The sequence below is a fragment of the Trichechus manatus genome, unplaced genomic scaffold (genome assembly GCF_000243295.1).
Source record: "Trichechus manatus latirostris isolate Lorelei unplaced genomic scaffold, TriManLat1.0 scaffold00065, whole genome shotgun sequence".
NCBI classification, from domain to species: Eukaryota; Metazoa; Chordata; class Mammalia; order Sirenia; family Trichechidae; genus Trichechus; species Trichechus manatus.
This window is the reverse complement of record NW_004444001.1, coordinates 14,282,414-14,292,173: the sequence shown is the minus strand read 5'-3', so window position 1 is coordinate 14,292,173 and position 9,760 is coordinate 14,282,414.

Sequence of the window (9,760 nt, the reverse complement as noted above, 5' to 3'; positions counted from 1 at the left end):
TTTTAGACATATGTTTTTAGAGTAACTTGCTACAAATACTTGAGAAAAAGAATTCCTATTGGAAGGAAGGTCGGAAGAGAGGGAAGGAGGAAGGGAAAAAATGTAGGTAATCCTTTAGCTACTTTGAGCAAAACTGATTGATCTCTATTATGCTTGGATTTAAGAAGAAGAAAAAATTAATTTGAAAATACTTTTTTAAAGAAGTGTGGTCTACTTCTTCCCAGATTAGAAAATGTTTATATGAATGATTGAAAATCTAATGTGTACAAAGCAGCATTTTGGCAGGCAATATTGGATCTTCAGTCCAGCTATTCCCCTGTGACCACAATTTTCCAAGTATTTTTCCAACATCTATCTTTTTCCAGACCAGGCCAAAACTCATGTTCTCTTTGTCTGCTACACCACTCCCATTCTTCAGCAACTGTATGTTTGATGTTTCCCACGTACATAGGAGTCACTAAGAAAAGGAGGCTGAGACTTGAGTAGGATATAAGGGGTTGTTCTTTGTTAAGATGTAGTGAACCCCTCAAACGAATTCCATGAATTCGAAGTCCAGAATAGCATGGAATTACAGCTACAGGAAAAGTTAAAGATCTACCAGTTTAATTCTGTCACTTCGTATTATTTTACATATATAAGCCTAAGCCTTACTGACTTCAAATGACTTGACCAAAGTAATACAGTGGTTAAATGAGACTAGATTCTAAGTAATTGTTAAGATAAAACTAGAACTTTGATTGGCTGACATCTTTTCCAGAACTTTATCCACTTTCCATCATAGGAAAATACTAGTAATGGCAAAATTCAGTGCACATGATTTATTTATGCATTGTATAAAAGTGGATATGTATACCCTGTTTCTATGTTTTTTAATACACAGTGTGAATTTTTTTTTAGAATGAGAATGGTATTGATTTTAGGTTTTAGGCATACAGGTTAAAACAGCATAATAATGAGACTGAATCTACAAGCCACATTTGATAAGCAATCTTGTATGTGAATATAGATGAGTATATATGAATATAAATTGAATGGTGCAGGAAGCATCAAAAAAAATAGAAGGAATACACAGAGTCACAGTACCAAAATAAATTGGTCAACATTCAACCATTTCAGGAGGCAGCATACAATCAAGAACTGATGGTACTGAAGGTATAAGTCCAGGCTGCACTGAAGGCATTGGTGAAAAACAAGACTCCAGAAATTGACAGCATACCAACTGAGATGCTTCAATAAACCAATGCAATAATGTAAGCTCTCACTCATCTATGCCAAGAAATTTGGAAGACAACTACCTGGCAAACCAACTGGAAGAGATCTATATTTGTACCTATTTCAAAGAAAGCTGATCCAACAGAACGCAGAAATTACAGAACAATATCATTAATATCCCACATGAGGAAAATTTTGCTGAAGATAATTAAAAAATGGCTTCATCCTTACATCAACCAGGAACTGCCAGAAATTCAAGCTGGATTCAGAAGAGGATGTGGAACAAGGGATATCATTGCTGATGACAAATGGATCTTGGCTGAAAGCAGAGAATACTAAAAAGATGTTTACCTCTGCTTTATTGACTACACAAAGGCATTTGACTGTGTGGATCATATCAAATTATGGATAACATCGTAAAGAATGGGAATTTTAGAACACTTAATTGTGCTCATGTGGAACCTGTACATAGACCAAGAGGAAGTCATTCAAACAGAATAAGAGAGGATACTGCGTGGTTTAAAATCAGGAAAGATACGTGCCAGGGTTGTATCTTTTCACCATGCTTATTCAATCTGTATGCTGAGCAAATAATCGAAGAAGCTGGACTATATAAAGAAGAACAGGGCATCAGGATTGGTGGATGACTCATTAACAACTCATGATATGTAGATGCACAACCTTGCTTGCCGAAAATGAAGACTTGAAGTACTTACTGATGAAGATCAAAAACTATAGCTTTCAATATGGATTATACCTCAAAATACAAAAAACAAAAATCCTCACAACTGAACCAATAAGCAGCATTGAGATAAAGGAAGAAAATATTGAAGTTGTTAAGGATTTCATCTTATCTGGATCCACAATCAACACCCATGGAAGCAGCAGGCAAGAAATCAAATAACAGATTGCACTGGGCAAATCTGCTATAAAATGCTTCTTTAAAGTGTTAAAAAGCAAAGATGTCGATTTGACTAAGGTGTGCCTGATCCAACCCATGGTATTTTCAGTCACCTCATATGCATGCGAAAGCTGGGCAATGAATAAGGAAGACTAAAGGAGAATTGGTGCCTTTGAATTATGGTGTTAGCAAAGAATATTGAATATACCATGGACTGCCAGAAGAACGAACAAATATGCCTCGGAAGAAGTACAGCTAGAATGCTCCTCAGAAGCGAGGATGGCAAGACTTCATCTTGCTTACTTTGGACATGTTGTTAGAAGGGACCAGTTCCTGGAGAAGGACAACATGCCTGGTAAAGTAGAGGGTCAGAGAAAAAGTGGAAGACCCTCAATGATACGGATTTACACAGTGGCTGTAACGGTGGGTTCAAACATACCTACTAGTGTGAGGGTGGCACAGCACCAGGCAGTGTTTCGTTCTGTTATACATAGGGTCTCTGTGAGTTGGCACTGATTTGATGGCACCCAATAACAACAATAACAGCAATATAAGAAATTCAGGTTATCAATTAATACAAATCTTATCTAAATATCTTATAATTTTTGTTAAAACAAGATGTTTGCATGCACTTCTGAAGTCAGTAAGTTCCATCTCATATGGATATATTCAGAGATAGTCGATTTTATGGAAGAATAATTCTTATGTATTTATATCTATTTTAGGCTGGGTTCTCTAGAGGAGCAAAACCAGTGGCGCGTCTACATAAATATATAGAGAGAGATGTATTTCAAGGAAATGGCTCAAGCAATTGTGGAGGCTAGCAAGTCCCAAATCCATGGGTGAGGTGGCAGGATGGAGGCTTCTCCTGACTCACGTGGTTGCAGGGGCTGACAAACCCAAAATCTGCAGTTCGGGCAGCAGGCTGGCTCACGGGGTTGTGGGAGCTGGAAAATCCAAAATCTGCGGGTCAGGCAAGTAGGCTGAAGGCCTCTTACGTCCCAAGAACTGGAGGTCAGATGTACACAAGACAAATGCAGGATTGAGAGATAAAGAGAGCTTTACAAGAACATCTGTTTATATCAAGGATGCAGGCCACATTCCCACAGAAACTCCTCTCCCAACTAATTGGCTTCCAACATATCCAAAGTAAGCAAGATGAAGTCTTGCACCCTCACATCAGATCACAAAATGGGAGGTGATTACATAGTGTCTACCAAACCACTGAAAATCATAGCCTAGCCAAGTTGACACATAACATTAACCATCACAGTATTCTAATTTAAATAAAGGTAAATTTTAAATTACTAAATATTATTGGACTTCCTTTATGTAATATTATAGAGCTTTTTCAATATAAATGAATTAAAACTCAGAAAAAAATCCTTTATCTCTTTTTTCCATTCAGAAAACATGGTCTCCAGAAACTAATTTGCTTCTTACAGAAAAACCAAGCACCAAGGGTAATGTCAGCTGCCCAACATCCGTCTATCCCCATCATCCTACTGTGTTTCTCCCTAAAGAAACTCTGGTTTAAAAGAAAACAGAACAAACAAAATAAACCCCACATAAACTCCTGCATGACAGTGTGCTCAGAGAGGAGGTTGGCTCCAGTCCCAGCCCCAGCATGAATCCAGATTGGCCTAAGCCAATTACTGTGTTATCATTCCTCTCCCCAGTGACTGACTTAGACATGGGCATCGGAAAATGAGACGTAAGTCTGTGGAGGGCTTCTGGGAAAGGCGTTTTCATTCTTAGAAGGGACACACAGGAAGAAGCAGCTTCTTCCTCAGGATCTTGTTTTTTGTGGATTTGTTGGCTCTGGAGAAAACATAAACACAAAGCTCAAGCTCTCAAAACAAACAAAGCAGAATAATGAAAAGGACCTTGATTCTTAATGATATGCTTAGACCTCTAAATAAACCAGTTCTATAACTGACCTTCTTCTAAACATCATGTGAGATAACAAATGTCCTTATTATTTAAACCAGTTGATAAAGGAAAAAATGTCCTCAAAAACTATATCCCTCAGATATGCCCTTCCTGGGTACAGTAGGGTGAGCCTAGAGGTATGGCTGATCCACTGCAAGCTCCTTAACACCATTGCAAGAGGAGCTCAAACAGCATTTTCTTAAAGCACAAAGGCCAGCGTTGCTTGAAATGGCAGTGGCAGAACGAGTCCCCTGTGAAATGACAACAAAGAGATTGATGTTCACCTTGAACACACAATGGAGCCCTGGTGGTGCAGTGGTTAAGAGCTCGGCTGCTAACCAAAAGGTGGGCAATTTGAATCTATCAGCTGCTCCTTGGAAGCCCTATGGGGCAGTTCTACTCTGTCCTATAGGGTGGCTATGAGTCACAATAGACTCGATGGCAATGGGTTTAGTTTTTTTGGTTTGAACACTTAATAGGATTTGGAAGTAAACAGGGCAAGAGAATCCAGAAAAAGGATAATGAAATTTGCTACCTGATCATCTAACTCATCTCCTCCCTAGGCATACCGCTAAACTGCATTATTCAGTTTCTCTTGTGTTCTAGTCAGAAAAATGTAAGAGGATGTGATGTATGTCACTTTCAGACCAGCCCATAAAAACCTCCCATGTGCGTTCCGCAGGCTCTTTTCCTCCTTCAACTGGCTGGCAAGGAAATGACCTCTGGAATGACCTTGGGAGCCATGAGATGAAGGTGAATGCATGACTTCACAAACAGAGGCTCTTGTGCTATACCTTTCCCTTCCGACCAGGAATACTGACAGTGGACTTTTACTTTGAACTAAATATAAGATTTTATTATTTTTATGTCACTGAGTTTTGAAGTTTGTTAGAACTGCTAGTATTACAGCATTAATTAATGCAGCAGAGTTTCACAGTTTGGGTGAATAGTGACATGAGTGAAATGAATAATTAGATTAACAAAATCTAAGTTGATAAATCAGGAAACTGAGAATCAGAGAGTTAGACGTCTTGCCTAAAACATCCAGCAAGTGAGTTGTGGAAACAGCTTAGAACTCAGCTCTCTTGTTTCCAAGTCCAGGTTCTTCTGGTGCTCCATCCTGCAAAAAGACAAGCTAACAAATGTTGATTTGTTTCCAAATCTCAAAAAACTGATATAGACCAAGATATATCAGAGAAGACAAATGCTGTGTGAACTAAAAAGTTCTCATTGTAATTGGCTCCTAAACACACTGCTTTTAGCAATTTATTTTAAATCCGTTTTTCAAGAATTATTGTGTGCTTGATACTCACAGGTGTTTTTAGTGAAAATTAATTTTCTATAAATTAATCTGGAATGCTACTCACATTTCCCTTCCTTTTTGCATACAATTTATCTTTCTAATGTATCCTTAATTGTTCTTGGCATTAGCTTTTTATAGTATCAAAATTAAGGAATCATGTTTTTCTTCCTTTCCTTCAACATTTTTTTCTAATGATAATTTAATATGTTTTCATTATAAAAAAGCAATTTAAATATTACCCACACATTCAGGTTTCTCACTGTTGGAGTAGGAGTTTGCAGATAAGCAAGGGGAGGAAGCTGGAATTATTCATGTGATAATAGAGATGGCCACACCAGCTTAGTATACATACAGATGGTTATATAAAGATCTAGTTATAGATATGCATATATACATGAATTAGTATGCACACATATATTTCCTTGTTCTTTCAGCTGAGATGGCCTAGAAGCAAGAACACCTCAGTAGCAACAAGCAGCCCTCGCACGCAGATCTTGGTTCCTAATTCCAGTCTCCAATTTAAAAAAAAAAAAAAAGTGCTCCTTGGAGAAATGACTGATTCTCAGACTGAGGAGTAAAATATACAAGATGATTCTAGACCATCATGTAGGGCCAAAAAGTAAAAAGTAAGGAATTAAAAATAAAATAAATGCACACACAATAATGGAGCACGTCCAGGGAACACAAGTACCAACTGAAAGAACTCCCAATGGCCAAGGGTGGAACAGTTTGAACCCAAAGTATACAATAAATATCCGTGAGTTCAAAGTGCTATAAATAAATAAATGATTGAATAAAAAAATAAATGAGGAGAATTGACAAATCTTTCATGCACAAGATTTCCAAATAATTTATGCATATATTCCATCAGAAGGAAAGAGGTAAAGCAGAACTCCTAACTTCTTTAGTGTGGACTTTGCATAGTGACTTCCTTCCAAAGAGTACAGTATAGAAAGCAGAAGAAAAAGAGTAACTTTACAGTGGAAAAACCTGACAAACACTACTTCACCAGGTGATCAAAGTCAACATCATCAGTGATAAGTCATGTTCACAGCATGTACCCTTGATAGGATGTGATAAAAATAGCACTTTACCTCTGTGGTCTTCCTCCCAAAAATCCCTAGCCCCAGTCTAATCATAAGACAAGCATCACAAAAATGCCAATTGTGGAACATTCTGCATGACACCTGACCAGTGCTCCTCAATACGCTCAAGGTCTACGAAAACAAGGAAAGCCTGAGATACCATCACCACTAAGAGGAGCCTAAGGAGATATGACTAAATGTAATGTGAAATCCTAAATGGGATCCTGGAACAGAAAAAGGATATTAGGTAAAATCTAAGGAAATCTCAATAAAGTATGGACTTCAGTTAATAATAATGTGTCACTGTTGGGCCATTAATTGTAACAAATGTACCATACTAATGACAAGATGTTAATAATAGGAGAAACTGGGCATATAAGAACTCCCTGTGGCATCTTCCCGACTTTTCTGTAAATGTAAAACTGTTCTAGAATAAGAAGTTTCCTTTTTTTAATATCACCCATGATCCCATCACTTGGCAATAAACATTTTAATGCAGACTTCACCTTTTCCTATGTGTAGATTTTTACTTTTAAAAGTAGTTTTATACTGTCAATAATTTTTCACTTAACATTTAGTGAATGTATTTCCATGCCATTATAATTCTATAACATGGTTTGTATTTACATCAGAGTAGTTCATCTTGGAGATATAACCAAACGCCCAAAACCCATCGCCATCGATCTCCTAAGGAGCAGCTGGTGGATTCCAACTGCCGATCTTTTGGTTAGCAGCCAAGCTCTTAACCACTGTGCCACCAGGGTTCCTCTTAGAGATCCACCATACATTATTTAGTCAGTTATCTATTGGCATTTTTATTCTTCCCTAATTCCATTGAACTTACTGAGGAAGGATGTATGGGGAATGGGGAGAGTGAGAAGAGAGTAAGGAATTCTGATATATATTTTTATTTGTGAGAATAGAAGGTGGGCCTGATCCACGCTGCCAGTGAAAACTCAATGGGCCAAAAACCAAAGAGCTGAGACACTGGGACCAGCTTCAAAAATACTCTGAGTGTGGCCTTGAAGTCACTTAATCTCTACAGTTCCATTTTATCTATAAAATTGACTACATAATTTGCTCAACAATCTCCATTTCTAAAATTCTATTATTCTATAATTTGCAAAAAGACTATTTCATAGGAAATTTTCTGTAGAGGATATGATCAATAATACATAATATAATAAAGAGGGTGTAGAAAATGGATGATACATGTATTTCCACTTTGGTGTAAGGAGCCCTGGTGGCACAGTGGCTAATCGCTTCGCTACTAACTGAAAGATCAGCAGTTCAAACCTACCAGCCACTCTGTGGGAGAACGATGTGGCAGTCTGCTTCCGTAAATACAGCCTCATAAACCCTGTGGGGCAATTCTACTTTTTCCTATAGGGTTGCTATGAGCTGGAATCAACGATGGCAATGGGTTTGATTTTTATATACTGTAAAAAAATAATTTCCCATCACTTATCACTTGGCCTTAATGGATCCCTGGTGGCGCAATGGTTAAGAGCTCAGGCTGCTAACCAAAAGGTCGGCAGTTCGAATCCACCAGCCGCTCACTGGAAACCCTATGGGGCAGTTCTGCTCTGTCCTATAGGGTTGCTGTGAGTCAGAATGGACTCAATGGCAACAGGCTTGGCTCTAATGGAATACATTAGATAAAGTGATGACAATGTGACAGCTGGGTGCAAAGGGGATTCTGTTGCTGCTGAAGCAGAGTGAGGACCAGTCTATGAATGTTGAAAGGATATTGAGTTCAGTCCACAAGCAAAGGTGGGCTAACAAGAAAACTGGCTTCTTAGAAAAATAAGTGCATTCTTACACACGGAGAATGCTGCAGCATGGGCCGGGTTGAGTACTCTCAGGGATATTACAGAAGGTATTTCTACCTGGGTGAAAATTCAAACTGAATGGTCACCAAGGTCACTTTCAGTATTAAAAGATTGGAATTTTTCTTTAATCTTATATACAATACCATCCTTTAGACTCTTGCCCTTAAGCATTTTCCCTGTTTCTGAGCTCTCTACTATCTTATTGGTCTCTTAACTGAAGAATCAATTCCACAAGAAAAAACAAAGGGCATGTATTAAGAGACTGCATCCTTTGGCTTGTTTTTATGTATAGCTGGGTACATTTTTAAGCATCTAATGAAGATCGGGTCATTTCACTGTTATTAAGAAGGTATGCACGAATCATCTCTTGAAAGTCTATCTTCTCTATGAAGTCATTCTAAAAAGAACAGAAACTTTGGAAAGCAAGTCTCCAGTTCACAATTAGACTTTTGAGTTTGTCCTCAAGATTTTTTTTCATAGTCTTCCCAGAACATGAACTTGTGAAGAGTACTAGTAGGTCAAACATAAAATACACACACACTTATTAAAGGTGATGCAGTTGATCTGATCTAGGTGCTGAAAGTTCCTCACTCCCACGCTTTGGAGTGTCTAGTGCCTGGTGGTAGTTTTCTTTTTTTTTTTTTTTTTCCTATGTGGTAAAGGCGACTCAGAAATTTTTCAAGTCAAATGACTCCAGTGTGTTTTCCCCTACCCACCTATCCCTCCTTCTTTCAGGAAAAACTACCTGATGGATGCTCAGAAGTATTTGTTTCTGAAATTCTACTCAGAGAACAATTAGATCGCTTCTAGTCTGGTTCATCTCAGATAACTATACCAGATAGCTGGAAACAGTCCTCCGGGATGAAAGGTGAATGGGGAAAAAGATAAAAGGGGCCTGAAACCAGCTTTAAGAACTTTCTGTCCTTAAACCTCCAGAGTGCAGAAAGTAGATGTAATATTTTATGAGAAACCACATATTGCCTGTGCATCTTTACTTTCAACAGACACACTCAGACACACCTCTCAAGCCACAGCCACTGCTATTGGCAAATGCCTGCTTTCCAATCACTCAAGCAAGGAAAGGATCCCGAGAGAGCACCAACGCACCACAGATTGATGGGGTCTCTGGCACCCTGGGCTGCAGCAAACTAGTCTTTGGACTGACAGCGAGGAAGATGTTGCAAGGAAATCTCTTGCATACTTTGTGGTATGTTAAAAATGCAGCATCATCCTCTCTGCTCCCTTTCTTCCGCCGAAAAGCAGAATTCGAGGGCACAGGGAAGCTGGAAGGGCATGCCTCCGCGAGCCCTGGAGCTCCCTCCCTCCTGCCCCACCCCCCTTCTTGGACTCAAATTGCCCCTGCTCCAATGGACCAGCAGCACCTTCACCCATTTCCTCTTCCATTCACTCCACCCGGGAGGGAAGAGGGAAAACAAAACTCTAAAAATAACTGTCAGCGCCTAAAAAAAAGAAAAGCTTAGCTGTCCCCCCTCCC